The 14,454-nt window shown below is 46.1% G+C and overlaps 1 long non-coding RNA gene across 2 annotated transcripts; it reads left to right on the top strand.

The window, feature by feature from the left end:
- The first annotated feature begins 5,538 nt into the window (after window positions 1–5,538).
- LOC144318193 (uncharacterized) lies at window positions 5,539–14,188 on the top strand. 2 transcript variants are annotated; one of them, XR_013384007.1, is made up of 4 exons: window positions 5,539–5,768; window positions 6,217–6,313; window positions 8,988–9,086; window positions 13,813–14,188. It is a non-coding gene; the product is annotated as an uncharacterized LOC144318193 (long non-coding RNA). The 2 variants fall into 2 exon arrangements; XR_013384006.1 differs by lacking the exon at window positions 8,988–9,086.
- The last annotated feature ends 266 nt before the right edge of the window (window positions 14,189–14,454 follow it).

Genomic DNA, 14,454 nt, shown 5'->3' with positions numbered 1-14,454 from the left:
AAATTAGACCATTCTAGACTCAAATTTTTGCCGTCCCAGACCACGACCCCAAGTATTTGGAGAAAACATAGAGGCACACAGCAGATCTACTGCCTCTCAACAACTATGACACATTTTATAATTTTTGGTAACTATGTAAAATGGCATGCTGCTGTCCATAGTTTTTTATTGATCTATAATTGTAGATGTACCTGCATGCTGGCTACTAAGGCAGGTGTTTTATTATGATTGAATGGTTGATTCTGATTGGTTGCCCTCCCAGATTCCAGCAGGTGGGTAGGATGTATTCAACCACCAATAAGAAAGACACCCCTCATCTCCCCAAATCCTTGACCCTGGTTCCAGATATTCTACTTCATTACCCCCTCAAACCACTACCATTTTTTAAAATTTTTTTAAAATATTTTATTTATTCATGAGAGACAGAGAGAGGCAGAGACACAGGCAGAGGAAGAAGCAGGCTCCATGCAGGGAGCCCGATGGGGGACTCGATCCTGGGACTCCAGGATCATGACCTAAGCCGAAGGCAGACACTTAACCACTGAGCCACCCAGGGGTCCCTCCAGCCTCTTATTCTAAAAGAAGTACATAAAATGAACTCACTTCCTCTTTCTGCACACAAAGTAGTGCTTATGAAGTAATGCACATGCTCTTGTTTACCTGCCCATTTCCCGGGGCACAGTATAATATAAGCTACAAGGTAAACTTCAGGAGAACAGGGACCTCTCCACACAGGCCACCTCTGCTACCCTAGCATCCCCCAAGTGCCCTGCCATAGACTACTCAGTAAGTATTTGGTGAATGTGAAATAAATTTCTTAAAGGCTTTACAAAAGTTAACTTAATCCTCAAGGCACTCCCACTACAATTCTTTATATTCTAGAGGAAAAAAAACAAAATTAGGTAACTTGAAGACTCAGCACAGCAAGTCAACAGCATAGCTGGGACTTGAACCCCAGATAGCTGGAGGTCAGAGCCCAAGCTTTTTTAACCAAACTGCTTCTTCGCAAGGCCAAGAGCGGTGTCACCTGTGCTGCCCTGGGACCCAGGACAGCGCCTAGTTTATTTTACAGGTGGTATCAGCTAGTTATGGCTGCATAACAAATTATCCCAAAATCTTAAGAGCAGAAAACATTTATCATCCTGGGTTCTGAGGGTCAAGAATCCCAGCACAGGGACACCTGGGTGGCTCAATGGTTGAGCATTTACCTCCACCTCAGATTGTGATCCTGGGATCCTGGGATCGAATCCTGCATTGGGCTCCTCGCAGGGAGCCCGTTTCTTCCTCTGTGTCTCTGCCTCTCTGTGTGTCTCTCCAAGGCTCCCCAATGGCTTCTGGAAGTTTGCTGGCAATCTTTGGTGTTCTTTTGCTCATTCACCCATCGCCCCATCTCTGCCTCCTTGTTCACCTTGGGCTCGCTCTGCGTGTGTGTCTCTCTATGTCCATAGTCCCCCTTTGGATAAGGACACCAGTCATTGGATTAGGGCCCACCCTAGCCACCTAACCACCAAGTTACCTTAACTTGACCTCATGCGCAAAGACCCTATTTCCAAATAAGGTCACAACGTTCTGTGGAACCAGGGGTTAAGACTTAAGCATATTTTTTGCAGTGGGGGAGAGGCAGAGAAACACAAAGCAACCCATAACAGTAACCTAATCTTGGAAGTGACATCCCATCATTTTGGCATGGCACATCATGCGGTCCAGTCCACACCCAAGGAGAGGGGATCCCGCAAGGGCATGGATGTCAGAAAGCATCGATCATTGGAATCATTTTAGAAGCTGCCCACCCATCTCCATCAACATGACTCCAACGAGCAATCTACCTATCTTATTTCTGCTGTGATTGTTTGCATATTTCTTCCTCTCCCGCCCCAGTCTGTGGGCTTCCTCGAAGCAAGGACCGTGTCAGCCTCATCACTAGAACATCCCTAACACCTCATATTAGATGTGAGAGGTCAATATTTATTGACTGAATGAGTAAGCATGTGAAAGAATGAGAAGCAGATCATGTTTCTCTTTGTCGCAGGGAGCAATGACTTCTAAACTCTGTATCAGGAGAGCATCACAATGGGCCGTTGCCATTATGTCTGGGATTAAATGGATTTTTCTCCAGCTAGCCCAATCCTAAGTATTGATCAGAAAACTAAACACTCGTTTATTTAAGGACACCAAAGCAGGGTTGTCTGCATACAAAGACTTCTTGGGACAAGTCAGATGTCTGATGAGCAGTTCTCCCTGCCACTTAATAAGACTCACAAGGTACATCTGTTTCAATCACTTTGATCAGAACCAAAAACAACCTCAAACATTCTGCCTAATGCAACATCTACCTGGCAGGTGTGCAGGGAGCTATTATATTGTCTCGTTCATCCTTGGAAGCGTTAATGAGAGCCAACGTGACTGGCAGCCTTCTATGCAGCATCTCAGAGGGTGTGGGGAAAGGAGCCAATCAGAGCCAACAGACCCCATGGAGAAGCCGTTGGATGGAGTGGGGAGAGCCCTTGTGGGGCTCGTGAGCAGAAGGAGAAATGAGGGCCAAGTCCAGGGCCTCAGCCGGGACTTCATCTGACCACAGGCCAGGTTCTCAGAACAGGAATCAAGCGATGGAGTCTGCTGTTGACACCCAGGAAACCTGGTGATTAATGCGAGAGAGTCAATTAGTCAGAATAAAATAATTATCGACAGAGCACTCGTCGGAAGCGACTCTCTGATGATAAAACGGGGATGATGGTCCTCACAGAGTTGAGTGTTGTGGACATCAGTGCATTACAATGTCAGTGAAGGAGCCCAGCACAGGGCCTGGCTCACAGGCGGTTCTCAGAACGCCCTGGGTCAGGTGCTTCCTTGCTGTGTCAATCAGGCCGACCTTGGCTTGGAGAGTAGCTCAACAATGATTTCTAAACAATTTCTTTGGCTGAATGATCAGGGAGAGATCAGTGTGTCTGTTCTGTAGAACTGTGTCTTAGCCTGGCTGCTGTGGCTTCCTGAGTTATGTCCTTCTGGTGTGTGTGTGTACATGTGAACATGGGTATACAAGTACATGAACATGGGTGTTGGTGTATGGGTGTGTATGTGCATGTGTGCCCATGCATGTTCACATTTGCACACACATGTGTGTGTGCTCAGTTTCTGTAACTGCAGTGATCACCTGTGCTATCAAGGACTTTGATAAAGTACTTATAAAAGCCAGGCAATTGGGGCACCTGGGTGGCTCAGTGATTGAACATCTACCTTTGGCTCAGGTCATGATCCTGGGGTCCTGGGATCGAGTCCCACATCAGTCTCCCTGCAGGGAGCCTGCCTATCCCTCTGCCTATGTCTCTGCCTCTCTCTGTGTATCTCTCATGAATAAATAGAATCTTCTAAAAAATAAATTAAAATAAAACCTGGGCAATTGATAGTCAATTTCTAAGGGTTCCATTCTGTCCACTAGATGGAAAATCATCCATTTTATTCACTATTCATGAGGGATACAGTGCAATATGTAAGAGCACAGACTGTTTCCAAAGGGGGCCCAAGTTCAACCTCTGCTTATGTGACCTACCATCTGTGCCTTAGTTTTCCCATCTGCAAACTAGAAATAGTAAGGGGCCTGTCTCACAGAGTCTTTGTGAGGATTTAGCAACTCGGGCTTTAGCAGTCACAGTGCACAGGAGGTTCCTGGTCCTCATGTAGCCGTGTTCTGCTTCGCTTGGATGACTCCGAGACAGAACACAGCCTGTCCCTTCAGCATGCATTCTGGAGAGAGCATTTCATTGAGCACCCAGAGTGCAATCAGGACAGGTTGGCAGATGAAAATGGATTCATGAGTAAATGCAAAGAATTGCCCCTGCTGTAACAGAGTCCATGGAGAAAGGAAAACCCCAGTCTATGTGTTAACTCTTCTCTTAAAGATTTGTTTGTTTGTTTGTTTGTTTGTTCATGAGAGAGAGCACAAGCAGAGGGAGGGGGAGAAAGGGAAGCTCAAGCAGACTCCCCACTAATCATGGAGCCCAATGCAGGGCTCAATCTCACCATCCATGAGATCACACCTGAGCCAAAATCACCAGTTGGATGCTTAGCCAACTGAGCCACCCAGGTTCCTATATATTAACTTTTAACAGACAGATGCTAAGTATTTGGGAAGGGGGAAACCATTGGAAATTGATCCCTTCTGTCTTTCAACTGGGCCTTAGGTGTTCTCATGCTGAACAGGGATGAACAGTTTACGGAGAGGGGGAAAGAGCTATCCCCGGCAGCCTGCTGGGAGCCCGACCACAAGCCAGCTTCCCTGTCATGTCCCAGCAGGATGCCCATCAGGTCCCAAGCCCCCAGGTAGCCCTGCCCTTCTGGCCACCACCACCCCCAATGCAAAACTCTCTGCAAATGTCTCCTTCCTCATCTTATCAAAATCCGCCTCCCTGCGTGACTGGGAAGCTGTCAGCGTGATCTATAACCCCCAGGCAGGCCTAGAATATGAGCTAAATTGCCTGAGTCACTAGCAATGATAGAGTCATTCTGCAGGAAATTGGGAATCAATTCTTGTCATCACTCTGCAGAGCTCCTTTATCAAGAGCTCCAGCTCACCATGTAATGTAAGCAAGAAGTACTTGAGGGCTGATAGGGCAGCAACAAGAGAAAGGGCTGTGTGTGTGTGTGTGTGTGTGCGTGTGTGTGTGTGTGTGTGTGTCTGTGTGTGGTGTTTATCCAAAAACTTATCAGCATCCAAAGACAGTGCCAAGACCCCTCTGGCTGGCAGAGGACCATGGCATCCAGCGGATGGAGATGTTGCATCCTAGATGTGCATTCACTATAAAGTCACTAGAAAATGGCTTTTCCCAGAACCTGTTGCATGCCGCCTCTTCCACAGTGGACCTCTGTCTGCACTGTGCTGGTATAAAGAACATGATCACTAGATTCCCTTTTTGAAGAGCACTGGGATGCCCCCATGGAATTCCTAGGCATGTGTCCCAGCAGACAGCACAGAGGGCTTGGGGTTCTTTTTTATTTTCCATGGGCTTGGCTTGCATTGTTTGATTGTTTTATAGTTTGAGAAGTCACAAGGTCCAAAAAGTTATCCAAAAGATCTGAATTCGGGTTCTGACTCTTCTACTTATATGTATAACTCACATATATGATAAAATGTTGAATTGCTCTCTCATTTTTCTGTATTTTTCCATAAAGCATAGAAAGTAACAAAATAAGAGCTGTGATGAGTAAAGCAAATAAGTTTATACGTGGAGAAATGCCATGCAAATTTACAGAGCTACAGAGTGACTGGCCCTATGATTGGTATAGCTAGTTATTCTTCAGGCCAAGGAAAAAATTGAGCCCCCAAAGAAGTGAAATTACCTTCCTAAAACTTATTTTTCATGTTGAAAAATAAAAGGAATATCTAACATTGATTTTAGGTTATAAAACACTCATCCAGAACAGAGGGAGATGGTCAGAATGGGTGAAGGAGAGTGAGAGGTACAAGCTTCCATTCTAGAATGAATAAGTCACGGAGATAATTCCCTACAGTATAGAAATACAGCAATGATATCATAATAGCATTGTAGGGTGGCAGATGGTAGCTACATTTGTGGTGAGCATAGCATAATGCAGAAAGCTATCGAATAACCCACGTTGTACACCTGAAAGTAATGTAACATTGTGTGCCAATTATACTTCATTAAAAAAATAAAATAAAATAAAAATACTTACTCATCCACAGAGGATTTTGGAACAAGGATCTAAAAAGTTTTCTCCTCCTTCTTCTAAGGAAGACATTTGGAGAACATTAGGTAAGAACTCACAAATTGGGGATTGGAGATCTTGGTGTTCTTATTCTACTGGGACTCATTCCTGGTTTGCAGAGACTTCTGGGTACCCCAAACCTCACCCTTCTTTAGCGATTCTGATAAGTTCCCCCATAAGAATCATTCTAGAGAATTCTGAACATTACCTGTTGACACTATCAAGTTCCCTTCAATGATCATGAACAGGAGCACATGTGTTCAAAGACAGGAATCAGATGGCCATCCCTACACTGTGCTTATCAATAACTCATGCTCCCTGGGCTTGGCTCAAGGAACCGTCTCTCCCAGGAAGCCTTCCTGATTTGCCAACCCTCAATGAGCTCTCAAAATCATTACCTTGCCTATGCTGTTTATGTGGTACCTATTTCTGCTTTTTTTCCCCCACTTTCTCTCAATATCTCAATTCTGCCAATCTGACTGCACATCCCTTCAGGGAGAAGGCTACACCTATATCCTTGAGTGACCATGTGCTCTGCTGTGGATTAGGCCATCAAGAGATGCCCAAGAAATCTTGGAGGAGGAGGAAGAGGGTAATGCAATGTTTCAATTCTTCATTAAACACAAATACTTGTAGTCTGGTGGAGAGGCCAGGGCTAAAATCTCAAATTTGGCAGATGTCATGGCATGACTATGGTAAGTCACACAGGTGCTCCTCCCTAAAGGTGTGACCACACAGTTCTGCATGGAGCTGGGGTCTCAGCAACACCACTGACAGAAAAGGGGAAGAACTAAATCGACCATCTATAGACCCAAGAAGCCCTGGGAGGGTTAACCAGGGCCCAGTAGACAAAGTGGTAAACTAAAATGTGGTTTGGGGCAGCCCGGGTGGCTCCGCGGTTTAGTACCACCTTTAGCTCAGGGTGTGATCCTGAAGACCTGGGATCAAGTCCCACGTCAGGCTCCCTGCATGGAGCCTGCTTCTTCCTCTGCCTGTGTCTGTGCCTCTCTCTCTCTCTCTCCCTCTCTCTCTCTCTCTCTCATGAATAAATAAAGCCTTTTTAAAAATAAAATAAAATAAAATTTAATTTAAAAAAAATAAAATAAAATAAAATGTGGTTTGGGAGTGCATAAAGATCCAAGGGAACCCATCCAGGGGGCAGGACCCTGCTGAGGGAGGCCAAGCAGAAGTGATGCTCAAAGTCAGAAGGCAGGGGCACCTGAGTGACTCAGTTGGTTAGGTGGCTGATTCTTGGTTTTGGCTCAGGTCATGATCTCAGTTGTTGAGATCAAGCCTGACTCAGGTCATGATCTCAGAGTTGTTGAGATCAAGCCCTGCATCAGACTCTGGTTCAGCACAGAATCTGCTTGTCCCTCTCCTTCCCTCTCTGCCCCTCTTCTCTCTGCTCTCTCATGTGCTCTCTCTCTCTCTCTCTCTCTAAAATAAGTGAATGAATGAATGAATGAATGAATAAATAAATAAATAAATAAATAAATAAATAAATAAATAAAATATTTTTTTAAAGTCTGAAGGCAGCATCTTCCCTGTCCCTAGCATCAGGCCACACACAGCCTATAGCCCAGGTCCATGAAGGGATCCCAAGGGTGGCGGGGGCTGGTATAATAAAGAGTCTGGCTCCATTTTTGATGTTAGACTGCTGACAGCTTCTAAGTCCTACCACTCCTTCTTCCCCTTCTGCCCCACATCAGGGCAATGTGCTCCCTACTTCAGCACTGGTAGGAAGATCAAACCATATGTGCATAGGAACTCTTACATTGGTCCCACCCCCTGAGCACCTAGTATGGACTGAACTGAGTCCCTCTCAAAATTCATGTTATAACCCTTAACCTCCAGTGTGATGGTATTTGGAGGTAGAGTCTTAGGGAGATGATCAGGTCATGAAGGTGGAGTCCCTGGGGAATTGGATTCATGACCTTAAGAAAGAGACCCCAGGGAGCTCCCTCACCCCTTCCACCATGTAAGGACACAACAAGTAGATGATTGTCCTTGAACCAGGAAGCAGGATCTCACCAGGCACGACACCTGGTAGCACCTTGATCTTGAACTTCCCAGACCCCAGGACTGTGAGAAATAAAAGCCTATTTATAAGTCACCCAGTGCCTGGTATTATGTTATAATATCTCTAACTAACACAGGGCCTTGGGAGGTGATTAGGCCATGAAGTTGGAATATTCATAATGGGATTAACGCCCTTATAGAAAGGGACTCCAGAGAGCTCATCCTATCTCTCCACCATGGGAGGACATAGCAAGAGGGTGGTCAACTGCAAGCTGAGACAGAGACCTCGTGAGAATTGACTATGCTAGTGCCCTGATCTTGGACTTCTTAGCCTCTAGAACTGTGAGAAGAAATTTCTGTGGTTGAAACCACCTGGTCTATGGTGTCCTGTACCGAGCTGTAGCCACCCAAGGTGACTAGGACACCACCATCATTGCCAGAGCATCTTGGGCCCCCACACTGCTCTCCCCAGAAAACCTCATTATGTAAACAATAAGTCCTTTTCTAGTTTCAGTGCACCTATAGAATTACCAGTCTCACTTATCTGAGCCACATTTAGGGAGTGGAGGGGTTCATCCTACCTTTGTGAAGTGACTACAACAGCTATTAAACCCCAGGGATGATACCTGACCACCACAGTCAAACAAGCTGGGTCTCATGGCCAGGGAACTGGAATTTGAGGCACTGGTTCTATCTGGACTGACAGGGAGCAGAAGAGAGGAAAGACAGCCTTGAGAAACTATGTGAACTCTAGGTTCCCACAAGAGCGATGTCAGACCCTACCCTCTAATGCACTGGAGTTAGTTCAAGCAACTGCAGCGCTGAATGTACAAGTAGGGGTATGCATGCTGCCACCCAAGAGGGACCAAGGAAAGCAGGAGCTAATTCAGCACAGCATGTTAAATTTAAAGTAATTCTCCCTCTAGGGAAACCCTTGGCTCTGCTCCAGTCATGCCCACCAATAAACTTTGGAGCAATGCAGTCAAGATGTCAGCTGTGCAGAAACTGTTGATTGGCTTCCCCTAACTATTCCCAGCCCTGTGTTTCTGGCCTTCCTCTATATTAGAGGCAAGAAAACTAGAATATTCTATCTGGAGTCTCCATTTCAGCTAGGAATGACACTGTGACATCATTTTAGACAAGGAGATACAAAGAGAAATTTTCTAGGGAAACTGTCTCCTCCAGGTTAAAATGATGAAGCCCACCAAAAATAAATCCCCTCCTCCGTCACTCTGTCCGGAATACAGGTGCAAAACAGTGAAGTGCAGCAGCCATGTTGTCACCATGAGGATGGAAGAGGTGTGCTGAGGATGACAGAAGGACACAAATCAGCTCTGGATTGTTGAGTGAGGTCCTAATTATGTCTTGGCTTAGTTAAGCCACTATAGTTGATTTTCCCTTGCTCATAGGCAAACTTGAGTAAAATAAGTGACACATCACAGGAAAGCCAGAGGAGAAATCCACTGATAACTAATCAAGGGAAGACTCTTTAGCATCAGCTCTAACAGACCTGAATCTGTGCCCCATCTCTGACTTCTTACCAGCTAGGTGGACTTGGGCAAGTTCTTATCTCTCTAACCCTTAGTTTCTTCCTCAGAAAAATGAATCTTATAAGAGTACCCACTTCAAAGAGTAGATGTCAGAGTTAAACACAAAGTTAAATGCAAAGCACTTGGCCTGGGGCTTGGCACAGAGTAAGTCCTCAGTAAATGTGGCTTATTCCAGTTGAACGGGTTATTTCAACAAGGTCTGTGCTCCATCTTCCTTGGAGGAACAATTATGGATAAACTAATTATACCCTTTCCTTTTTTTTACTCTTTAACCATTTAGGGGCTGACATCATGTGCTGCCATGATTTTCATGTTCAGAGGGCAATGCGTCACATAAATGAGTCTCGAAAGATCCACTTAGAAAAAGAGACTGGAATTGTCAACTGTTGCTCCTTCCTTAAAACTAAGAGTAGGGACAGGTCTTTAAAAGGGCTTTAAGGGCAGCTCGTGTGGCTCAGTGGTTTAGCGCTGCCTTCGGTTCAGGGCGTGATCCTGGAGACCCTGGATCGAGTCCCACGTCGGGCTCCCTGCATGGAGCCTGCTTCTCCCTCTGCCTGTGTCTCTGCCTGTGTGTGTGTGTGTGTGTGTGTGTTTGTGTGTGTGATGAATGAATAAACAAATAAAAATCTTTAAAAAAATAAAAGGGCTTTAAGTGTGTCCCAGGAGGAATATTGGGATCAAGCCCCTTGGTTCTTTGAAAGGCTGGACTGGGCCAGTTTTTCATTTAGGAAACAGAAAAGGAAATTTATGGATCAAAATATCAGAGAATCAGAAAAATCCTTCCCCCAAACTTTCTTGGTGAATCTTTCTAATGGATAATTGAGGCTTTCCTTCCATCATGAGCATTGAGCTTTGAGTGTGAATCCACTGGAGAAAGAAGATACATGAACCTCAATTCTCTTTAAAGTATAAATGACTGGTATCAGGGTGTTTCCAGAAAGCAGGGCTTCAGTGCATTGGGATGTTTCCAGGAAGCAGTGGCAGAAAAGAGAAAATGTGAGTACAGAAAGAGGAGGCCAAGAGCCAATAACACATTTTGCAATGTTCACAATTTTGCCAGGAACCAGTTTTCAATATTGGTCTCGTCATAATCCCAGAATGATGCATTCTTTCCCCAGAGGGTTTTCCAGGCCTGAGTCTCACCCTTTCCTTCTCACCCAGAGATCGCCAGCCATTTGGGTTTCAAAAAAGCCACAGACTCCCACCAAGAAAGTGCTCAGAAAGTGTTCCAAAACACATGACACGGTGGAACCTCCCTACCTCATAGGCAAACTTGAGCCTCACGATGAAGCTTGCCCATGAATGTGCTGTGGGCTGCGGACCCCACAGCCAAGGCCACCCACAGCTGGCTGCATGATGAGGTCCATGAGCCCGTCTGGCTCTGTCGGCCAGGTGGGGCTGGATCGGAGTATTTGTTGGAACTTCGTGTACTCTCTGGCAAACCTTGGCCCGTGACTTCCAAGCTCTGACCCATGAGACAAGCTATCTCCCCTCTTGTAGGAAGAAGGAGTGAAAACACAGAAAAGCAGAAATCTCTCTCTAAAGCAAGAATGTGGGTACACACACACCCACACACACACACTCACAATTTAACCATGACTTCATTTGACCTTTTCAACAGCACTATGAAACACCCTTGGCAGATATCATGATCCCAATTAATAGGTGATCAACCTGAAGCTATGCAAGTTTGAATTATGTGGCTAACCCACTAGGAAACATAGGCCCAGGCTCTCGGGACATCCATTCTCCATCTTTCTGTGTAAATGTCCTAAATAACTCCCCTGTGCTCCACACAGAGGATCATGAGGCCACCTGGCCTCTCGACAACCGCAAGGAGGTTTTGCATTTCTTTTTAAGGGCAGAAATGTTTTCAATACTTTCTGCCTCTGTAAGCCTTCTCTTCTGGATGAAAAAAGGATCTGGTTGGCGAGCCTGCCCTGCAGATGGCCGCAGCTAAATGCCTAACAGCTTCGGTCCTGCGTTTGATGGTAAGCAGTGAAGAAAAACAAAGAAATCTTTAAGCTGTGAAGAGGCCCGCCTGGCTGCAGCACATTCTTTTGCACCGATATTCAAGATGTGTGCGATGCCTCCTCTCCATAATTTTTAGTGCGTTGTTCACCAGGATCTTTGAAGTTTCTCTTATGGAGAAAACATTTTCTTAAGTTACTGGCTTTTAAAAAAAAAAAAAAAAGCACAATATGGGAGCCTTATGATCTTAACTCTCACAGCTCATAAATACTTGTGCAGAAGTGGTAGCCAGGCCCGTAAGGATTTTTCCCTGTTCTCCAAGAGAAATAAAAGCCCCTCAACTGTGTGACCCAGCTACCACAGCCCCTTTGGTGGTTGGTGGGAGAAGGAAACGTTTGCTGCCTGCCAGGGCCCCCAGGGAAGTCCTGGAAGGAAGAAAGGAATGGGAAAGAAACAGGCTGAGGTCAAAGCCACTTTCCCATCAGCTGTAAGGTCCAGATTCATTTGAGAATCAAGGCAGCACATAGAACCTCCCCCTCGCATACCCTCCGTAGCCCCTCCCATCTTTGAAATACTGTCTTGCACTCAACTGCACAAATTACCTTTTATAGATGCCACTTCTTTTTTTTTTAATTTTTATTTATTTATGATAGTCACAGAGAGAGAGAGAGAGAGAGAGAGAGAGAGAGAGAGAGAGGCAGAGACATAGGCAGAGGGAGAAGCAGGCTCCATGCACCGAGAGCCCGATGTGGGATTCGATCCTGGGTCTCCAGGATCGCGCCCTGGGCCAAAGGCAGGCGCTAAACCGCTGCGCCACCCAGGGATCCCTAGATGCCACTTCTTAACCCAGCACTCCCTTTCCAAGAACCTTCTCGTCTCTCTATAGCCCATCCTGTCAACTGAAAACCCTCTGAGCCCAGACCTGAGTGCCCTGTCACTTGCTCCCATGCAGAACTGACCTACTATGCCACCTTGCAAGGGTCCTGTCTCACCTGACGTCTGTCACACATCATACCCTACTACTGAGTCTCAGCCCCTCTCCTTGTCCTGGGGCCTTCAGGGGTTTCCCCCACTGGGGTGCCACTTCATGACAACTCACAATCACCTTTTGAACAAGGTGATTTACAAGAACTAAGACCAATAGGATGGCACATGCATAGCTTCACGCCTGGTGCAGAAGAAGTGCTTTTACACCATGTCTGGGTGAAGAGGCAAAATGCTAGTCATATGTCCATTTGTTGGCTATTCCTTTTAAGTAAAGATGCTTAAATGCATGCAACATACGTATTTTTTAAGATTCACAAGTAGAGGCACCTCGGTGTCTCAGTCAGTTAAGCACCTGCCTTTGGCTTCGGCCATGATCCTGGGGTCCTGGGATCGAGTCCCATGTCGGGCTCCCTGCTCAGGGGAGTCTCCTTCTCCCTCTCCCGCTCTCTCTGCCCCTCCCTCTTCTGTTTATACTCTCTCTCTCTCTCTCTCACTTTCTCTCTCAAATAAATAAATAAAATCTTTTAAAAATTATAATAAAAGATTCACAAACAACGCTTTCCCTACAAGCAGCCTGTCCTGACTTACCTGACATCTCTCCTATATCTTTTTCCTTTCTTCCTAAGGAAGCTGACAAATCAGGTGTTGGCTGTGCTTGCCAGCCAATCCCTCCCTAGACACAACTCCACTCCTTTGTTTTATATCCCCCATGAGTGCTATTCATCCCGGCCCTAAATCAAGGCAGTTTGGCAGCAGGGCATAAGGGAGTAATGCCATGCTGATCGGAGGAGAGAAAGAGGAATGTGAGAATAGGAGGGGTATTGGGTTCAGGAACTTTATCACAGACACAAGTCCCAGTGGTGATGCAGCCCAGGAGCTAGGACCCAAAAGATCTTCATGAAATTTGGCTTGTCCCCAATGGGCACATTCCATCTGGCAGGCTGATAGGGTCTGGAGATAATCAGCACTTGGGAAAATAAATAAATGAATGAACAAAGAAATGGACTGCCAAAATCTGGATCTTCCAGATCAGAATAGCCACTTGCTACTTCTGAGCAATACAGAGATATGTTTAACCAACCACCTTTACCCAGGTACCTTGAATTATGAAGGTTGGGTCCCTCATCTTCTTGGCTGGAAGTGTTTTCACAGGGGATAGCCGGGTCTTGGGAGGGCTGTAGGGTGAAAGGAAGAGCTACCAAGGACAGCTCGAGGAGAAGCCAGGAAGCCAGGAGGTTAGGACACACATCTCTGCCCCACCAGAAGCTAGTCGTCCAGGTGATCAGCTCTGTGGGGTGTGGCAAGCTCAGGCCCCATGTGGTGAGGCAAGGGTTGGCATCCAGAGGATGCATAATGCAATTAGGAGGTTAAACAGGGAGCCAGTGTTGGAAAAACCACCTAGAATTGTCACCACACCTCAAGCAACCTAATTCCAGGCCATTCTCCTGGCAAGGAAGGTGCCTTCAATTCACTGTGTAGACCAGGTTAGCAGATGGTAGTAATGGTAAAGAGAGCTTTTTCATGTTTTCTTTGTTTAATGTTTTTAATGCTTTTTTCTTAACAGAATATATCCTACTTATGAAGAAACACTCCACTGGGCAGATCCCAGCCCCATCTTCGGGAGTGGTTATGAGACCCAAGTCTGCATAATTAGGTACCGTCATGCCCCTGGCATGCAGCCATGCGTGAGGGTGGGGCCACACGACCTAAGCTGAACCAGTGGGAGTCATCCTGGAGACTTTGGCTGCGGTTGCGGGTGGGGGCACATTGCTTTCTTTTCAGGAGGATTCCCCAGCTTTAAGGACAATGTAAATCTATAGCTGTTGGAGACCCGCACATGGGAGAATGTGCCCGAGAATGAAACCCATCTGGGAGAAAAGAATTGGGAAATGAAAAAGAGAGCGACTCCCAATGATGCATGAATAAAACCCTGGACTGGACCATACCTGAAGACTGTATTCATCTCCCTTGAACTTCCCTGGGACACGAGCCAGCAACGTGTCTTTTTTCTCTGCATTTCGGTTGCTGTAGCTTCTAACTAAAATCATTCTGACTGATACACCTGGCTCATTGGCTCAGGGCCAGGCTGAGGTTCACTCTTCAAAGTGTCTTGTCTTCATTCTCGGATGCTACGTAGGATTGGGGCAGGCAGGGTGGGCACACGGAGGATAACAATGCACAGAAACGCCAGCTCCGCTAAAGCTGG

This window comes from Canis aureus, chromosome 8 (assembly GCF_053574225.1).
Source record: "Canis aureus isolate CA01 chromosome 8, VMU_Caureus_v.1.0, whole genome shotgun sequence".
Lineage (NCBI taxonomy): Eukaryota > Metazoa > Chordata > Mammalia > Carnivora > Canidae > Canis > Canis aureus.
This window is presented reverse-complemented; position numbering and strand designations above follow the sequence as displayed.